At 37.6% G+C, this 10,568-nt stretch overlaps 1 long non-coding RNA gene across 1 annotated transcript in view; it reads right to left on the bottom strand.

Annotated features, from left to right (window-relative positions):
- The window catches only part of LOC309620132, a 31,323-nt gene extending 27,129 nt beyond the window's left edge, over positions 1 to 4,194 (bottom strand). Inside the window, exon 1 of the long non-coding RNA XR_014239436.1 lies at positions 1,193 to 4,194. This is a non-coding gene — a long non-coding RNA (uncharacterized lncRNA). The remainder of the gene's footprint in view (positions 1 to 1,192) is intronic.
- Between the last annotated feature and the right edge of the window lie 6,374 nt (positions 4,195 to 10,568).

The raw sequence follows: 10,568 nt of genomic DNA, 5'->3' as shown, positions 1-10,568 counted from the left end.
AGTCTGGGGTCTAGTGTTTGTGGCAGGCATGTAGTCACCATATCCCTCCATCTGGGTAGGGGTCTTACTTCCTGCTGAAGAACTCAAACATATGCATCAGATTGTTATGTAAAGCCCTTGAGGAGGAACTAGGACTCTATTTTACCACTGACTATTGTTTTAGCTATCATTACTTTTCTTGCTTAACTGCTTTTCCATTGTTTCTGCATTTCCTCTCTTCCCTAATTACTAACTTCTTGTGTCTGCTCTTTGGCACTCTGTGAAACCCTAGGAGAGAAAAGCCTTTTTTCTACAAATGAGAAATGCAGGACACAGAGGGGTTCTTGCACCTGGGAAGGCCCCACAGGGTCTTGCTCAGTTTTAATCTCCCTTTTCTTTGATACTCCTCAATCCTGAGGGGAACAGGGGAGGGACAAGAAAGGGAATAAAGTTTTGGATAGAGAGGTTAATTATAAACTCAGAAGAAGAACTTGGTTTTAGGGGGATTTGGTTTCAATAACAGTAATAATAAACAGAATGAAAATGTGTTAAGTGTAAAGACAAGCAAAATTCCAAGGGCACATATAAGAGGGAACATTTATTTAGATTAGGGTGGTATAGTATTGAAGTTCTCAGCATATGAAAAGAGCACTGAAGTAAAAAAAAAAAAGAGGAAGATTTTGATCTGTAGATAAGGAGTGGGTTGCAGAAAATGACATGCAAACATATGGACTTTTGAGGTAAAGTTATTTAGGTCATGGCATGTAGGCCAGTGTGACCTGGCTATCAAAAATGTGGGAGTTAATGCATTGTCTCTGGAATCAAACGGACTGGCTCTCTGACCTTGAGCAAGTTACTTATCCCTTTTGAGCCAAAATTACTCATCTTAAATATGGAAGTTCATAGGAATGTTGTTGTGAAGAGTAAATTAGATAATGTATGTAATGGGCTTAAACAAATTCATGGCACATTGTAAATAAATATCAACATTATTATTATTGTTATTATTATCACCATTATTATTATTTAGAGCCATAACATTGGGCAAATGGTTTGAAGCCAAATTATAAATGACACTGAATGCCATGATAAATAATTTGGCTTCTATTTTATACAGTAAGGAGCTATTGACTGCTTTGAGGAGTGAAGCAAGATAAATCAAAAATGACAAAAGAGAAAGAAAATTATATACTTTTGCTGAAAAAATGCTCACCAGTGAAGTAAAATTAGTTGTAGTCTGTTCTTTAAAAGAGTCAACCAGTCTAGACATGTCTCCAATGAGAAACTCAATTTAAATATTAATAGAACACATCTCAGCTGTCGCTCAAGTCCCGTTTCTTTGTTTCTCAGTTACAATCTGTGTTGATACCAACTTTTGCTACATGCCAGTGAAATTTCATTCTTTGTGCATCCATGGTTGTTCCTCTGAGGAAATATGGAAATGCAAATGGAAATATGATGAGGGAAAAAAATTAATGATTGATAGTCAAATTCAAAAATCAACTATCCATAGCAACTTTGTGAAACCTCAAGAAATGTATTCATGTTTCACTGTGACCATGATAAACACCAAATTTAATCACAAGTGCACAAGGGGGATTACTTGCTTTAATCAGTTTTCATTCTAGCAAAGAAAAAGTTGTTAAATACCGTAAGTGCCCAGTGCTTGGTCCTGTCTTGGAAATTTCTTTGCTTTGTGACCTGTCCTAAACACACTGAGATTATTCACTAATCTCCTCTAGTGTGTGTGTGTGTGTGTGTGTGTGTGTGTAAGAATCAGTATTAAAAGAGAAAATCACAGATTTTATTGAATAACAACTAAACTACTTCAAGCATTAAAAAAAACATGGCAAAATATAAGCAAAGTGAACCACATTTGCAGCTCATAAAACCTGATGAGAAAAGGACCAAGATGCAAAGAGATGAATGAGGAAAAGGATATACAAAGCTGCTTCATTAAAATGAACTATAAAATGTTAGCAAAGATACAGCTTTAGCTGTATCAAAATATTCAGCTTCACTAGCAGTAAACATACCTAAACAATACTCTTAACACATGCACACTATTTCTTAGTATTTTATGTTAGCTAAACTTTAGCTCCATGTTCCTAACCTTGGCTGATTTCCCAGATAAGATGGATGACTGAGCACAAATTAAAATCTCCTCCTTCACTGAAACATAGGAAAATGCTTGTTTCCTTTTTTATTTTAAGAATACCTAATTGTACTAAATACAAGAGTAGACTATCAACGGGCCAGAGAGAAGGGAAACCCAAAATGCAGAACACTAGCTGATGCTGGAAGATCACAGGAAGTCCTGATCAGAAACAAGCATTAGGGGCAAGAGTTTTAATGTCCTACAGTAACAGACTGAACTGACCCCTCAAATGGTTAGATAGCAAAACCAGGCTTTCTTCCTGAAGCAGGGCCGAGAATGACACTCTCTGCCCATATTCAGGAGCAGATACAACTGTACATCCAAGGTTGCCTGGGCTACAGAAAGGATGCTACTATGAGATTGGGAACTCAGCCTGTGCTGCACACAAGCATGGTGACTAGAATTATGTTATCCAAATAAAGAGCTCCAAGCTGCTCACAAAAGACTCTCTTCAGTCTTAAAACCCAAAACTGTTTGGCAGAGGCAACAATAGAGTTGCACAATGTGGAGAGACATGTATGATTTAAAACAACCTCCAAGGCAGGAGAACCCTCCATCAAAAATGATAAAGCACAAAAAGAAATCCTGATCCAAATAGGAAAATCTAACCCAAGAATATAGGTATATTGGAGCAAGTGGTCTTAGAAAGATAGACACACTTAGTAATTGTAGATATTTAATAAAAACTTTATGGAAATATCATTAAAATACCATAATATTTACCCTTTTAAATTGTACAATTCAGGTTTTTCTTTACTATATTTATAGAGTTGTGCAATCATCAACACTTTTAGAACATTTTCATCACCCCAAAATGAAACCCCATACCCATTAGCAATCACTCTCCATTTCCCCCATTCCCCTCAACCCTAGACAACCACTAATCTACATACTGTATCTATAGATTTTATTTCTAAATTCTGATCATAAGGTGGAATTGTATAATGTGTATCTTTACATGTCTGACTTTCACTTAGCATAATGTTTTCAAGGATCACCCATGCTGTGTCAGTGTTTTACTTCTTATTATTGATAAATGATGTCCCATTATGTGAATAAACCATATTATATTTATCCTTTTATCGTCTGATAGACATTTAAGTTGTTTCTAATTTTGGCTATTATGAATAATGATGCTATGAACATCTATGTACAAGTTTTTGTGTGGACATTTGTTTTCATTTATCTTCGGTATATATATGGGAGTGGAATATCTGTGTCATCTATTAACTCTCTGTTTAACATTTTTAGAAATTGTCAAACTGTATTCTGAAGTGGCTGAACTATTTTACAATGATATCAGCTATATATGAGGGTTCCAATTTCTCCACATCCCTGTCAACAATTGTTAATATCTTTCTTTTTTATTCTAGCCATCCTAGTAGGAGCAAAGTGGTACCTCATTGTAGTTTTGATTTGCATTTCCCTGATGATTAATAATGTTGAGCATCTTTTCATATTCTTACTGGCCATCTGTATATCTTAATGGACAAAATATTCAAGTCTTTTGCTCATTTTAAACTGGGATAATATTTTTGTACTTAAGTTGCAAGAATTATTCATATATTCTGGACACAAGTACCATATCAGATATACGATTTGCATTTTCTACCATTTTGCAGGTTGTCTTTTTACTTTCTTGATGGTATATGTTGCAATATAAATGTTACTACCTTGATGAAGTTGGATGTATCTATTTTTGTGATGTTGCTTATGTATTTGATATCATATTTTAAAAAACATGGTTGATATCATATTTAGAAAAAACACTGTCTAATCCAAGGTCACAAAGGTTTACACCTATGCTTTCCTCTATAAGTTGTATAGGTTTAACTCTTATGTTTAGGTCTATGATGCATTTTGAGTTGTTTTTGTATATGGTTTGAGATAGGAGTCCAATTTCACTCTTTTGCAGTAGATATCCAATGGTCCCAGTAATGATATACTTTTGTTTAAATGGTGAAAATGTAAAGAAAACCAATGAAAGAGTAGAATGTGAAAATGTAATCTAATAGAGCAGGAAAAGAATAAAGCTCAACAATCCAACAGAAAACAGAAAAGGAAAACAAAAGAAGTGATGCAGAAGCATGCTAAATACAGAAATTAAAATATCCCCCAGTGGGGGATAGATTCAAGATGGAAAAGGAGTAAGACGTGGAGATCACCTTCCTCCCCACAAATACATCAGAAATACATCTACCTGTGGAACAACTCCTACAGAACACCTACTGAATGCTGGCAGAAGAATTCAGACTTCCCAAAAGGCAAGAAACTCCCCACGTACCTGGGTAGGGCAAAAGAAAAAGAAAAAACAGAGACAAAAGAATAGGGTCGGGACCTGCACCACTGGGAGGGAGCTGTGAAGGAGGAAGAGCTTCCACACACTAGGAAGCCCCTTCACTGGTGGAACCGGGGGTGGGTGGGGGGGAAGCTTCGGAGCCACGGAGGAGAGCACAGCAACAGTGGTGCAGAGGGCAAAGTGGAGAGATTCCCGCATAGAGGATTGGTGCCGACCAGCACTCACCAGCCTGAGTGGCTTGTCTGCTCACCCTCCAAGGAGGGTGGGAGCTCGAGTTGAGGCTCAGGTTTCGGTGGTCAGATCCCAGGGAGAGGACTGGGGTTGGCTGCATGAACACAGCCAGAAGGGGGCTAGTGCACCACAGCTAGCCGGGAGGGAGTCCAGGAAAATGTCTGGAACTGCCTAGGAGGCAAGAGACCATTGTTTCGGGGTGTGCGAGGAGAGGGGATTCAGAGCACCACATAAACGAGCTCCAGAGACAGCCGTGAGCCGCGGATATCAGCACAGGCACCAGAGACGGGCATGAAACTTTAAGGCTGCTGCTGCAGCCACCAAGAAGCCTGTGTGCAAGCACATGTCACTATCCACACCTCCCCTCCCAGGAGCCTGTGCAGCCCGCCATTGCCAGGGTCGCGTGATCCAGGGACAACTTCCCCAGGAGAACACACAGCTCATCTCAGGCTGTTGCAACATCATGCTGGCCTCTGCTGCCGCAGGCTTGCCCTGCATTCCATACCCCTCCCTCTCCCCGGCCTGAGTGAGCAAGAGCCCCCTGATCAGCTGCTCCTTTAACCCCATCCTGTCTGGGCAGGGAACAGATGTCCTCAGACGACCTACATGCAGAGGCAGGGCCAAATCCAAAGCTGAACCCCAGGAGCTGTGCGAACAAAGAAGAGAAAGGGAAATCTCTCCATGCAGCCTCAGGAGCAGTGGATTAAATCTCAACAATCAAATTGATGTACCCTGCATCTGTGGAATACGTGAATAGACAACGTATCATCCCAAAATTGAGGCGGAGGACTTTGGGAGCAACTGTAGATTTGGGGTTTGCTTTCTGCATCTAATTTGTTTCTGGTTTTATGTTTATCTTAGTTTAGTATTTAGAGCTTACTATCACTGGTAGATTTGTTTATTGATTTGGTTGCTCTCTTCCTTTTTTTAATATATATACATTATTTTTTTCTTTTATTACTTTTGTGAGTGTGTATGTGTATGCTTCTTTGTGTGATTTTGTCTGTATAGCTTTGCTTTTACCATTTATCCTAGGGTTCTGTCTGTCGTGTTTTCTTTTTTTGTTGTTTTTTTTTAAGTATAGATTTTACTGCTTGTTATCATTGGTGGATTCATTGTTTGGTTTGGTTGCTCTGTCTTTCTTATTTTTTATTTTTTTGTTTTTAATAATTAAAAAATTTTTTTTCTTTTAACAGCATTATTTTATTTTATTATTATTTTTTTCTTTCTTTCTTTTTTTTTCTCCCTTTTCTTCTGAGTCATATGGCTGACAGTGTCTTGGTGCACCAGTTGGGTGTCAGGCCTGAGCCTCTGAGGTGGAGAGGTGAGTTCAGGAAATTGGTCCACGAGAGACCTCCCAGCCCCACATAAGATCAAATGGGGAAAGTTCTCTCAGAGATCACAACCTCAACGCTAAAACCCACCTTCACTCAACTACCAGAAAGCTAGAGTGCAGGACACTCTATGTCAAACAACAAGCAAGACAGGAACACAACCTCACCCATTAGCAGAGAGGCTGCCTAAAATCATTATAAGTTCACAGACACCCTAAAACACAACACCAGACGTGGTCCGGCTCACCAGAAAGACAAGATTCAGTCTCATCCACCAGAACACAGGCAACAGTCCCCTCCACCAGGAAGCCTACACAACACACTGAACCAACCTTACCCACTGGGGGCAGGCACCAAAAACAACAGGAACTACAAACCTACAGCCTGTGAAAAGGAGACCCCAAACACAGTAAGTTAAGCAAAAAAAAATAAGACAGAGAAATACACAGCAGATGAAGGAGAAAGGTAAAAACCCACCAGACCAAACAAATGAGGAGGAAATAGGCAGTCTCCCTGAAAAAGAATTCAGAGTAATGATAGTAAAGATGATCCAAAATCTCGGAAATAGAATGGAGAAAATACAAGAAACGCTTAACAAGGACCTAGAAGAACTAAAGCGCAAACAAACAATGATGAAAAACACAATAAATAAAATTAAAAATTGTCTAGAAGGAATCAATAGAAGAATAACTGAGGCAGAAGAACGGATAAGTGACCTGGAAGATAAAATAGTGGAAATAACTACCACAGAGCAGAATAAACAAAAAAGAATGAAAAGAATTGAGGACAGTATTAGAGATCACTGGAACAACATTAAATACACCAACATTCGAATTATAGGGGTGCAGAAGAAGAGAAATAAAAAAGGACTGAGAAAATATTTGAAGAGATTATAGTTGAAAACTTCCCTAATATGGGAAAGGAAATAGTCAATCAAGTCCAGGAAGCACAGAGAGGCCCATACAGGATAAATTTATCCTGGAGACAGAGAGTCTCCAGGATAAATCCAAGGAGAAAAACACCAAGACACATATTAATCAAACTATCAAAAATTAAATACAAAGAAAAAATATTAAAAGCAGCAAGGGAAAAGCAACAATTAGCATACAAGGAAATCCCCATAAGGTTAACAGCTGATCTTTCAGCAGAAACTCTGCAAGCCAGAAGGGAGTGGCAGGACATACTTCAAGTGATGAAAGAAAAAAACCTACAACCAAGAGTACTCTATCCAGCAAGGATCTCATTCAGATTCGACAGAGAAATTAAAACCTTTACAGACAAGCAAAAGCTAAGAGAATTCAGCACCACCAAACCAGCTTTACAACAAATGCTAAAGGAACTTCTCTAGGCAGGAAACACAAGAGAAGGAAAAGACCTACAATAACAAACCCAAAACAATTAAGAAAATGGTAATAGGAATATACATATCGATAACCACCTGAAATGTAAATGGATTAAATACTCCCACCAAAAAACATAGACTGGCTGAATGGATACAAAAACAAGACCCGTATATATGCTGTCTACAAGAGACCCACTTCACACCGAGGGACACATACAGACTGAAAGTGAGGGGACAGAAAAAGATATTCCATGCAAATGGAAATCAAAAGAAAGCTGGAGTAGCAATTCTCGTATCAGAGAAACTAGACTTTAAAATAAAGACTATTACAAGAGACAAAGAAGGACACTACATAATGATCAAGGGATCAATCCAAGAACAAGACATAACAGTTGTAAATATTTATGCACCCAACATAGGAGCACCTCAATACATAAGGCAAATGCTAACAGCCAAAAAAGGGGAAATTGACAGTAACACAATCATAGTAGGGGACTTTAACACCCCACTTTCACCAATGGACAGATCATCCAAAATGAAAATAAATAAGGAAACACAAGCTTTAAATGATACATTAAACAAGATAGATTTAATTGATATTTATAGGACATTCCATCCAAAAAGAACAGAATACAGTTTCTTCTCAAGTGCTCATGGAACATTCTCCAGGACAGATCATATCTTGGGTCACAAATCAAGCCATGGTAAATTTAAGAAAATTGAAATCATATCAAGTATCTTTTCTGACCACAACGTATGAGACTAGATAACAATTACAGGAAAAATATTGTAAAAATTCAAACACATGGAGGCTAAACAATACACTACTAAATAACTAAGAGATCACTGAAGAAATGAAAGAGGAAATCAAAAAATACCTAGGAAAGAATGACAATGAAAACACGACGACCCAAAACTTATGGGATGCAGCAAAAGCAGTTCTAAGAGGGAAGTTTATAGCAATACAATCCTACCTGAAGAAACTAGAATCATCTCAAACAAACAACCTAACTGTACACCTAAAGCAATTACAGAAAGAAGAACAAAAAAACCCCAAAGTTAGCAGAAGGAAAGAAATCATAAACATCAGATCAGAAATAAATGAAAAAGAAATTAAGGAAACAATAGCAAAGATCAATAAAACTAAAAGCTGCTTCTTTGAGACGATAAACAACATTGATAAACCACTAGCTAGACTCATCAAGAAAAAAAGGGAGAAGCCTCAAATCAATAGAATTAGAAATGAAAAAGGAGAAGTAACAACTGACACTGCAGAAATACAAAGGATCATGAGACATTACTATATGAAACTATATGCCAATATAAAGGACAACATGGAAGAAATGGACAAATTCCTAGGAAAGCACAACTTCCTGAGCCTGAACCAGGAAGAAAGAGAAAATATAAATACACCAATTACAAGCACTGAAATTGAAACTGTGATTAAAAATCTTCCAACAAACAAAAGCCCAGGACCAGATGGATTCACAGGCGAATTCTATCAAACATTTAGAGAAGAGCTAACACCTATCCTTCTGAAACTCTTCCAAAATATAGCAGAGGGAGGAACACTCCCAAACTCATTCTATGAGGTCACATCATCCTGATACCAAAACCAGACAAAGATGTCACAAAAGGAAACTACAGAGCATTATCACTGATGAACATAGATGCAAAAATCCTCAACAAAATACTAGCAAACAGAACCCAACAGCATATTAAAAGGATCATACACCATGATCAAGTGGGGTTTATCCCACAAATACAAGGATTCTTCAATATATGCAAATCAATCAATGTCATAAACCATATTAACAAATTGAAGGAGAAAAATCATATGATCGTCTCAATAGATGCAGAAAAAGCTTTTGACAAAGTTCAACACCCATTTATGATAAAAACTCTCCAGAAAGTAGGCATAGAGGGAACTTACCTCAACATAATAAAGGCCATATATGACAAACCCACAGCCAACATTGTTCTCAATGGTGAAAAACTGAAACCATTTCCACTAAGATCAGGAGCAAGACAAGATTGCCCACTCTCACCACGATTACTCAACTTAGTTTTGCAAGTTATAGCCACAGCAATCAGAGAAGAAAAAGAAATAAAAGGAATCCAAATCGGAGAAGAAGTAAAAGTGTCACTGTTTGCAGGTGACATGATACTATACATAGAGAATCCCAAAGATGCTACCAGAACACTACTAGAGCTAATCAGTGAATTTGGTAAAGTAGCAGGATATAAAATTAATGCACAGAAATCTCTTGCATTCCTATACACTAATGATGAATAATCTGAAAGAGAAATTAAGGAAATACTCCCATTTACCACTGCAACAAAAAGAATAAAATACCTAGGAATAAACCTACCTAATGAGGTAAAAGACCTGTATGCAGAAAACTATAAGACACTGATGAAAGAAATTAAAGCTGATACAAACAGAGAGAGAGATATACCATGTTCTTGGATTGGAAGAATCAACATTGTGAAAATGACTCTACTACCCAAAGCAATCTACAGACTCAATGCAATCACTATCAAACTACCAATCGCATTTTTCACAGAACTAGAAAAAAAAATTTCACAAATTGTATGGAAACACAAAAGATCCCGAATAGCCAAAGCAATCTTGAGGAAGAAAAACGGAGCTGGAGGAATCAGGCTCCCTGACTTCAGACTATACTACAAAGCTACAGTAATCAAGACAGTATGGTACTGGCACAAAAACAGAAATATAGATCAATGGAACAGGATAGAAAGTCCAGAGATAAAATCACACACATATGGTCACCTTATTTTTGATAAAGGAGGCAACAATATACAATGGAGAAAAGACAGCCTCTTCAATAAGTGGTGCTGGGAAAACTGGACAGCTACATGTAAAAGAATGAAATTAGAACACTCCCTAACACCATACACAAAAATAAACTCCAAATGGATTAAAGACCTAAATGTAAGGCCAGACACTATCAAACTCTTAGAGGAAAACATAGGCAGAACACTCTATGACATAAATCACAGCAAGATCCTTTTTGACCCCCCTCCTAGAGAAATGGAAATAATAACAAAAATAAACAAATGGGACCTAATGAAACTTAAAAGCTTTTGCACAGCAAAGGAAACTATAACCAAGAATGAAAAGACAACCCTCAGAATGGGAGAAAATATTTGCAAATGAAGCAACTAACAAAGGATTAATCTCCAAAATACACAGGCAGCTCA

This window comes from Balaenoptera borealis (genome assembly GCF_965194805.1).
Source record: "Balaenoptera borealis genome assembly, chromosome: X".
Classification (NCBI taxonomy): Eukaryota; Metazoa; Chordata; class Mammalia; order Artiodactyla; family Balaenopteridae; genus Balaenoptera; species Balaenoptera borealis.
The sequence above is the reverse complement of the archived record's forward strand: the minus strand, read 5'-3'. Positions and strand labels throughout refer to the sequence as shown.